This window comes from Mobula hypostoma, chromosome 16 (genome assembly GCF_963921235.1).
Source record: "Mobula hypostoma chromosome 16, sMobHyp1.1, whole genome shotgun sequence".
Classification (NCBI taxonomy): Eukaryota; Metazoa; Chordata; class Chondrichthyes; order Myliobatiformes; family Myliobatidae; genus Mobula; species Mobula hypostoma.
The window spans coordinates 16,060,126-16,070,902 of record NC_086112.1 but is presented as its reverse complement, the minus strand read 5'-3'; positions in this window follow the sequence as shown (position 1 = coordinate 16,070,902).

Genomic DNA, 10,777 nt, shown 5'->3' with positions numbered 1-10,777 from the left:
TAATAATGGTCGACAATCACAGACGCAGGGCATCATTGAAGATTTCTTTAAGTTTATATATTAGCAAAACAGACATAGATCTCATGTTACCCAATCAGAGGCACCTTCTCTCCCCACCATCCACAACCCCTGGAAGCTTAACAGGTTTTTAATTCCACTCCTCCTCAGTCCTAATGAAGGCTTTCAAACAGAAATATTAACTCAGTTTCTCTTCCCACAGATGTGGCCTACCCTGCTGAGTATTTCTGTCATTTTCTGTTTTGTATGTTATCCAATAGATAATACGTTCTCAACTACGTACTGTTAAGTCACCCGTTCACAAATTCAGTCAGATCCAGCAGGCATGATATTTTCTTTACCAAAACATGCCACCTCTTTCTGATCAATTGAAAATTAATACTTCTTACCAGCCTCCAGATTCTTGGAATTTTGGAGTTTGCTCAAGTGGCATTCATTTTGGAGGATTATTGGATTCTGAGAATTTTACAGGCAAACAAAATCTATTTTCACTCAATATTCATATAAATAGACACAATAGCAGTGGCTAGGTTGTTTCAGATACTTACTGGTGTATTCAGGGGACCAAAGTTAAAGTTAATGCTCTCCTGCAGATGTGGCAGAGATTACCAGTGAGCAGGTACCAAATTTATAACTTTCTGGTGTGCGAGTACATTTTAGACAAGTGACTTCAGCCTCACCTTCTCCAGTTAGACTTCCTAATCTAAGGGGATAGTGTAACTCTACAGCAAGGGGATACTACTTAATCTAGTTGTATCTGTACATATTTGCTTATATATATTTTAAAGGAACCCCTGATTTGCATTCATTTATTCTAAATGAGTGCAGAACCCAATTTATATCTGTGCAAGTTTATACCTTAGATTTGTTAATTTATTCTTAGTTACCTTACCTGCTTTGTTTCTGAAGAAATTCTTTCACAATTGAAAGGTTTTGTCATAATGATCATACCAGACGATGAAAATATCACTGCAATTGATTGGGAATTTGAGTACTGCTCAGAGTCCTTGAAACAAACAGAAAAATATGGGCTTTCCTGCCAATTACCAAACATAGATGGTAATCAGCTCCATGGCATAAGAAGAAGACAGCATTCCAAATCTATAGAAAAATATTAAACTTGCTCAGTAAATTCAGTGTAAGTGAACATCTTTGTTAATACCCAAAGTAGGCATTATTCTATTTAATACATTAGCCTATATAATCCATTAATAGTTGTAGTAGATTGTCATGATCACAATCTTATTAACCATGTTTTAACTGGGAAAACATGTACAATAAGCTTAGCAAGTCACTTTTAACAACTTTAACATTGTGTGTTTTCCTATCCTATGTTCTTAAGGGTAGTTATAAGGCACATTGTTATCAAAGTCTCTTTTCTATTTCTCATTTGTGATAAATTTTGTGCATTGGTCTCAGAAGGATACAGCTATCATAAAGAATTGAAATTGTTTATTGCCCCCATCAAGAAGACCTTAAAGCTCTCCGCTTCTTTCTCAATAAAAGAACCAACCAGTTTCCCTGTACCTTTCTGCCTGACAGAACCGGTCCTCACCCTGAACAAAATTTCCTTCGGCTCTTCCTACTTTCTCGAAAGTCGAGGGGTAGCCATGGGCACTGGCTTTTTACTGGCTATGTAGAACAGTCCATGTTCTAAACCTTCTCCAGTAATGCCCCCCTACTCTTCCTGTGCTACATTGATGACTGCATTAATGCTGTTTCATTCCAATCTGAGCTTGTCAATTCCTTCAACTTTGCCTCCAACGTTCACCCTGCCATTAAATTCACTTGGTCCATTTCTAACATCTCCTTCCCCTTTCTCCATCTCTAGAGACAAACTATTGACTCATATATTTTACAAACCTTCTGATTCCGATGTCTATCTTCACTTTACCTCTTCCCACCTTGTCTCATGTAAAATTGCTATTCTCTTTTCGCTGTTTCTTCATTTCCACTGCATCCATTCCCAGGATGAGGCTTTCCCTTCCAGGAGATCAGAGATGTTTTCTTTCTTCAAAGAATGTGGTTTCCTTTCCTCCACCATAGATATTGCCCTCACCCACATCTTCTCCATTTCCCAAACATTCATTCACCCCACCTTCCCGCTGCCTTAACAATTATATTGTTCCTCTTGTCCTTACCTACCACCCCATGAGCCTCCATTTCCAACACATCATTCTGCACAACGTCTTCTATCTCCAAAAGGATCCTACCACCAAACCCATCTTTACCACTCCTTTTTCTTCACTTTCCACAGGGATCGCACCTTCTGTGACTCCATTGCCCATTTGTCCCTCCGGGCACTCATCCCTGCAAGCAGCTGAAGTATTTCACCTGCCCATTCACCTCCTCCCTCAGCTCCATTCAGGCCCCAAACAGACCTTCCAGGTGAGGCAACATTTCACCTACAAATCTGCTGGGCTCAGCTAATGTGTTGGGTGCTCCCAATACAACATTGGGGCGACTGGTCATAATTTGGGGTCCACTTTGTTCAGCACCTCTGCTCCATTCGCCAAAAGTGGAACTTCGCAGTGGCGAAACACTTTAGTTCCAATTCCCATTCCTAGTCCAACATGTCAGTGCATAGCCTTCTCTAATGCCAAGATAAGGCCAGACTCAGGGTGGAGGAGACACAGCTTGTATTCCATCTGAGTAGCCTCCACCTGATGGCATGAATATCAATTTCTCCTTCCAGTAAAAAATTTGTTCCCCCCACCATCTCCCCTCTTCCCACTTCTCGCCTGATTGTCACCTTCCCATAGTGCCCCTCCTATTTCCTTTTCTCCCATGGTCCACTCTCCTCTCCTATCAGATTCCTTCTGCTCCATCCTTTTACCTTTCTTACCCATCTAGCTTCATCCTTACTCCTTCCTCTTCCCCCCATTCTTTCATTCAGGCATCTTCCTTCAGTCCTGAAGAAGGGTCTTGGCCCCAAAACATCAACTGTTTGTTCATTTCCATGGATGCTGCCTGACCTGCTGAGGTCCTCCAGTATTTTGTGTGTATTGTTCAAACTGTTCAATGGAGTTCATGAACAATTTGAATTCAAGATCTGCACAGTAACTTTCAGAAGGTCATGTCTCTGAACTTTATCTTATCTACACTACATGGCATCCAATGAAAACATAAACCACCTTTATGGGGCTGTTTTTAATTTGTATACAGCTGATATCCAATCCTGGTTCTCCAGCATCATCTCTTGTCTCATTTGCCCTGTGTAGTTTGAAACATTATTGCCTCTCAGCAACAGTGTACATGTCATTACCCCAACACCATGTGGGTGTCTTCGAGCAGACAGGCTTGAATACCGATGTGCACTTAATATCCATGGAGAAGAGCATCTTGGACCAACTTGCCAATGGATTGGGATCTTGCTGTGTCAAGTGCATGTGATAGCCAGTGATCTCTGACCTCCTGGATGGTTCTGATCAATGGACTAACCTCAGTAGGCTTCTGAAAGCACTGGAAAATGTTATTAACACATACAAAATTCACCTGTGTTTATGAAAACCACCATCTCTCCAAAATCCTTCATAGCTACTGGAGGGAGAAGTGAAGCAGTATCAGTGTTCTCTCCCCACACTACCCCCAAATTCCAGGCCAACATCCCCAGCAATGGATTATATTCAGTTGGCTCTGATGATCAGGCCATGTCCTATACGTGTCTGATACCAGACATCCAGTTTTGTCCCTGCTGTTACAGAGCCATACAGCATGTGTACAGGCCCTTGGGCCAGTGAGTCCATGCTGACCACGTTGTCCACCTTGCCCATCCCAATTTTCTACAGATGGCACATTTCTCTCCAAGTCACCCACCCCTCGATGTACCTCTCCGTGCTTCTTAAATGAGACCATTGTATCTGCGTCAACCAATTCCACTACCAGCTTGTTCCATATACTCACCACTTTCTGCACAAAATGTTACCGACCCCTTAGGTCCTGTTTAAACCTTTCCCTTCTCACTCGAAATCGATGTGAACTGAAAGCAGCCTGATCCCCATTGATATGATAATTATTATAGTTAATAAACTACAGTTATAGTTATTATAGTTTATAAACTACAGATTATTAGATTTACAAATTGAGTTAACAAACGTTACAATCAGAAAGGAAACAATATGCACTAACCTATTAGCATCAGTAGGTTTAGCGAGTGAAGTCTTAAACCAATGCTTAACAAGGCGAATCAGGTCCTTCACACCTAAAGTTCACGCCTTTACAAAATCCACTTGGTATTTCAGCAGACAGGTTGAATAAAGCTGAATTTTTACAGCAGCCCCACAATTATACAGTTGTCAACATACATACATTTCAGCATCTGTACAAAAAAATATATATTCAAAATTGAGGAAATTATGAAAACTGTAAAAATAGAATGTCATATTGTAAAAGTTACTACCTGCATACCAAAAAGCTGCTCAATGAATAGCTTAAAATGGCAAGATCATTGTTATTTCAGCTATTAATAATTGTGCTCAGTACTCTCCCTGCTGTCTATGAAAGGGCTGGGAGGATTGCTTTGCAATCATCACAACCAGTTTCTGTGTCAGTTTTAACTGCTAAGACTCATGAGATCCGACCTTTGATTAACCCTTTTCACCGGTGGTTTTTCAATATTTAAGATCACTCGTCATTCTTCAGTGCACGAGTATAAGCAGAACGAAATGATTGTTACAGAGGAAATGATGCAGCATAAAAAACACAATAAGGATAAAAAATCCAATAAATATTAATATAAAAGCAATCCCATAAAACACAATGTACAGCTAACTGTCGAGTGTGGCCGTATATACATACGATTAGCTCATATAGATAGACTGAATGTATGTACATAAAGTGAGGTATAGGAGCATCTGAAGATGAGGTGACTCTAACAGGAAATGATAAAGTGACAAAATGGCTCTTGGCAAGAGGAACTCTTAGAGAGAGCAGCAGGCCAGATGAAATCTGTGTTGTGGGGTTGGGCTACTGGGTGGAGGTGTTGATCAGCCTGATGGCTTGGAACTTGGATCCAATGTCACTTGACTACTGACTGACTAATGACAAAGGCTCAGAAGAACATCTCAAACAGTGCATATGATCAGCATAATACAAATATACAGTGCATTTATGCCAGTGAGCAAAGGCGACAGAAATGCTGTTAATTCTCACCGTTTACTTCAAACTTGCAGCAGTAAGTCTTTTGCTTCCTAAAAAAGCTTCCCTTTATCTCACCTATTCATCATCACAGATATCTTCAAATTATTCTCCAGGTCATGAAACAATGGAAGGTATTTTCTCTTTGCAGTCATCAATGTTCAAAAATAAAGAACTGAGTATCACAACATCAATATCTGACCAACTCCTGGTGTCAGTCCCTTTGAAGTAAGAGCCACAGTGTGAAGCATTATGTCATCATTTACAGCATCGAACTTCAAGATTTACATTTATGTGTTGAGATTCAGAACCTGAACTCATTAGGCAGTGAAAGTGGAATCATTGTCACATGAATTTAGAAGGAAGGCAGTTGTAAATCGACAGAGCACTGACATTGACATCTCACTATCGATTAGTTGTAACTCATATAAATATAATCTGAAGTTAAAAAATTGCTACAGGCTGATTATATGATCCACTGGTTAACTGGAGTCTTGTCAACCTTTTTTTGACTGTAGCAATTTTCTGCACTTTTACTTCGAAGCACAGCTATCCAGCAATTGCTGAAGCAACATGGCCAGGCCAGGTATCACATACATGGACCTGAGATTAGATACAACTCCAAAAAGTGTTATGCTTTTTACCTCTGTCAAGTGAATAAGGAACATATTATTTATCACGCTGACTGTTAAGTTCTTTATTCTGGCCTTTTCATAGTGTCGTATAGCACCTTCAGTCCATCTGATTCATATTGACCAAGGTGTCCATCCAAGCTGGTCCCATTTGTCCATCTTTCACTCACACCCTTCCAAATCTTTCCAATCCATGTACTAAACCTGTCCAACTGTTTTTTTAAAAAATCATTCTTGTACCTGCTTCAAGCTCTTCATCTGGCAACCCTTTCCATATACTCTATGTACCACTCTGTGTTTAAAAAGTTACCCTAAGTTTTTGTTAAATATTTCTCCTCTCACATTAAACCTATGCCCTCTAGTCTTGATTCCCCTACCTTGGGAAAAATACTGAGTGTTTTCACCCTGTTTCTATCCCTCATAATTTTAATCACCTCTATAACATCACCTCTCAGTCTCTCATACTTCATGGAAAAGTCCTCACTTGTCCAACTTCTCCCTATAACTCAGTCCCTTGAGTTATGGAAACATACTTTTAAATCTTTTCTGCACACTTTCCAGTTCCATAACATCTTTCCTGTAGCAGGGTGATCAAAACTAAACCTAATATTCCAAGTATTCCACAATGCTTTTGGCTTAGTCTTTTACCAGATGTCACCAGATTGCTACAAGCAAATTGCTGACTATTGTTTCCTGCTCTTTAAACTTACAGAGTTGAATGAACTGGTTTCTGCTTGCTGACTTCCTGACTAGGGAGGCCAAAAGATGATGCTCTCCACATTACAAATTTTGCCTGACAAACTCTTTCCCATGGTGATGTCAGTCAAGAAGGTTTAAAAGCTATGGATTAAATTATTTTCAAACTGAACAGGTAGAGGACAGAAATTTTCAATGGTTAATTGTTCCGTGGCCATGTTTTTAGCCTTTTACATCCAAAAACACGGAACTGATCACCGAACACAATCGATGGACTCACTTTCAAGGACCTGACAACTCATGCTCTCAGTATCATTGATTTATTTATTTTTGTATTTGCATAGTTTGTCTTCTTTTGCACACTGGTTGTTTGTCAGCCTCTTTCTGTAGTTTTTCATTGATTCTATTGCATTTTTTGTTCTACTGTGAATGCCTGCAAGAAAATGAATCTCTGGCCTGTATTCGGTGACATATACATACTTCGATAATAAATTTACTTTGAATTTTAAAAAACACTTTGACCTCAACTGCAGCAGTCAAGAACTGCCTTTGATTTTTTGGGGGAAGGCCATTTCTACAAGGTGTTTGACAGAGGACAGAAGGTAAAGTAACCACTGTAGTCTGAGGTACGACCCATGCGTGTGAGAAACGGTCAATGCTTTCTTTAAGTTGTTTTCCCAGTATTCAGCATCAATTTTAAAATCACCAGCACATGTTGTGAAATTTGATATCTTTGCAGCAACAGTACATTGCAATATGTGATAAATATGGGACTGAATTACAGTAAGTATATATATGTACTGTATATTAAATAGTTAAATTAAGTAGTGCAAAAACAGAAATTAAGTAGTGAGGTATTGTTCATGGGTTCAATTCCATTTAGGAATTGGATGGCAGAGAGGAAGAAGCTGTTCTTGAATCATTGAGTGTGTGCCTTCAGGCTCCTATACTTCTTCTTGATGTTAACAATGAGAAGAGAGCATGTCTTGGGTGGTGAGGGTCCTGAGTGATGGATGCCACCTTTCTGAGGCACCACTCCTTGAAGACGTTTCAGATACTACAGAGCCTAGTACCCATGATGGAGCGGACTAATTTTACCACTCCCTGCAGTTTACTTTGATCGAGTGCAGTAGACCCCCTCCCCGCCCCCCCCACACACACACACACTAGATGGTGATGCAGCCAGTCAGACAGTCAGAATGCTCTCCATGGTATATCTTGTGACGAGAATACACATAAAATTAAGATGTTTGCTGGCCTGGGCTAGCATCAGTGACATCAGCAAGTGGTCTGCCACCTGCCCTCAGGGGAAGGAGAGATAAGGAACAATGGAACAGCGTCTGGAGATGTGTAATGAAGGAACGGGGGAGAGAGAGCTGTCTGGAGCAGCTCCCCCCTTTGAACCTTGAACTGTTTGAAGTGATGGACAGGCGATACCCCAGCAGGGGGATAAAAAGGGACCGGTTCGCTAAGGCAGGACACACGCCACCCGAGGTAACGAGACCCTGGAAGCGGTGAGCCTCTCACGAGTGGGTGAGAAGTATCAGACAATGGCCAGGGTGGAAAGGTACGATCAGCGGGAACCCGGTGTGTGTCCGCCCTTGCCTGGGTGCCAGGTTCACTGCAGAGGATCGACTGCATCTGGAGGAGGGGTCACAGTCGGTGACCTCAGGTGACATCACCAAGGACCCGCCCAAAAGTTGCTTGTGAGCAATCTCGCCGGTCTGTGAGTGAAGCCGTTCTGAATGATCAGTTGTTCCTGTTCTACCTCTCTCTTCCCCCACGTTGTCCATCGTCATGGCAACGATTACTGCAAACTGAACTACTAACTGGACTGAACTTTGAGTCACTTTGAAATTTGGTCATTTACCCCTAGACAACGATAGAGCTTGATTGATGCTGTTATCTTAATTCTGTGCACATGTGTGTTTATCATCGCTGAACTGTTGCATTTATTATCCTTTCGATTACTGTGTTGCTTGTTTCTTTAATAAAACTTTCTTAGTTCTAGTACTCCAGACTCCAACTGAGTGATCCATTTCTGCTGGTTTGGCATCCCAGTTATGGGGTACGTAACAATCTATAGAAGTTTGCCAGTGTTTTAGGTGATAAACCAAATCCCTTCAAACTCCTAATGAAATATAGCCACCGTCTTGCCTTCTTTATAGCTGCATCGATATGTTGGGACCAGGTTAGATCCTCAGATATATTGACACTCAGAAACTTGAAATTGCTCACTCCCTCCATTTCTGATCCCTTGTTGAGGACTGGTTTGTGCTCTCTCATCTTACCCTTCCTGAAGTCCACAGATCAGCTCTTCGGTCTTACTGATGTTGTGTGCAAGGTTGTTGCTGTGACACCACTCAGCTAAAATCAGAATCAGAATCCTTTATTATCACCAAGTATGTGGACACATGCAGGGAATTTGATGCCTGTTTCTCTGAGCTCTTGCTGTACAGAATCAAAAAGCAAACAAAACAATAGTGTAAATAATCGTGAACTATATACAATGAGGTATACCTGTTTATAATAGACTAAAATTCAAGTGTTCATAAGACTGATGGCATACGGAAAGAAACTGTTCTTGTACCTATTTGTCCTGGCATACCGTGATCTAGAACGCCTACCAGAAGGAAGGAGTTGGAACAGGTGATGTCCAGGGTGTGATGGGTCTACAATGATGCTGCTTGCTTGCTCCCTGACTCTAAAAGCATATAAGTCTTGGATCAAGGGCAGCTTCACACCAATAATCCTTTCCGCAGCCCTGATGGTTCTTTGGAGTCTATTCTTGTCTTGTTTGGTAGCTGATCCAAACCAGACAGTGATGGACGAACAGAGAACAGACTGGAATATTCCTGAATAGAATTGAATCAGCAGCTCCTGAGGCAAGTTGTACTTCCTGAGTTGACGTAGGAAATACAACCTCTGCTGAGCCTTTTTGATAAGAGTGTCCGCGTTGGGTGTCCACTTCAGGTCCTGGGAGATTGTGACACCCAGAAACCTGAAGGTCTCCACAGCAGACACAACACTGTTGAGTATAGTGAGTGGGGGGAGTATTGGGGGGCTCCTCCTGAAGTCCACTGTCATCTCCACAGTCTTGAGCGTATTTAGCTCCAGATTGTTCTGACCACACCAGTGGGCCAGCCGTTCCACCACCTGTCTGTATGCAGACTCATCACCATCTCGGATAAGGCCAATGACAGTTGTGTCATCTGCAAACTTCCGGAGTTTAACAGATGGATCCTGTGAGGTGCAGTCATTAGTGTAAAGGGAGAAGAGCAGTGGGGAGAGCACACATCCCTGGGGGGGTACCGATACTGATTGTCCGGGTGCTAGAAATGATGCTCCCCAGCCTCACCTGCTGCACCCTGTCAGCCAGGAAGCTTGTGATCCACTGACGGATGGCGGAGGAGACAGTGAGCTGGGTGAGTTTGGAGTGGAGGATTTCTGGAACGATGGTGTCAACAAACAGGACCCTCGCAGGAGTTCCTGGGTTGTTGAGGTGTTCGGCTTGCAGCAGTCCCTCAACAACACTTTTGAAGATAAGACCTAGTGCCTTACCAAGTTGTCACAGCTGTGGGGCAGAAGTTCTGAATTAAATCAATTAGGTTTCCTACTCCCCTGACACAGTCTACTCTGACAGATCCCATAAGCGGCCCAAGGCTTGTTTCCATGAATTCCTGTAAAAACTGTATACTTCTTCCATCCAATATACTACCTGGGGAGAAATTTGTTGACAAACTTGCTGTAAAAATATAATTAAAATGTTCTAATTTTTTTTTGAAGAACTTAAATCATTTAAAAATTCTATATAGCGACTACTTACCCTGCTGCCTAATGAGTTCAAATTCCTTATTTGCAAGATCAATCGACAATACAGGTGTTCGAAGTCAACAGAAAGTACAAGCTAACAACCGGTGATACGTTGTCGTTAATCAAGTCCCTTAGTTGGTTTGTGTTCCCCGACCCCTCCGTTACATTCTTGTCCTGACGAAGGGTTCCGGCCCTAAACGTCGACCGATCTTTTCCACGGATGCTGCCCGACCTGCTGAGTTCCTCCAGCATGTTGTGAGTGTTGCTTTGACCCCAGCATCTGCAGATTATTTTGTGCGTACAAAGGGGGGGGGGGGGGGTTCCGCTCTTTAAAGACCTTTCTTGCCTTGGCTGACTGTACACTATTTGCAATTGATCCTTCCCAAACATTATGTTAACATTTGCCTTGCCACAATTTCCGGAGTAACATTTCTACACCACAGAAAAGTTTTAATGAAAATATTTGCAATACTATAAATGAA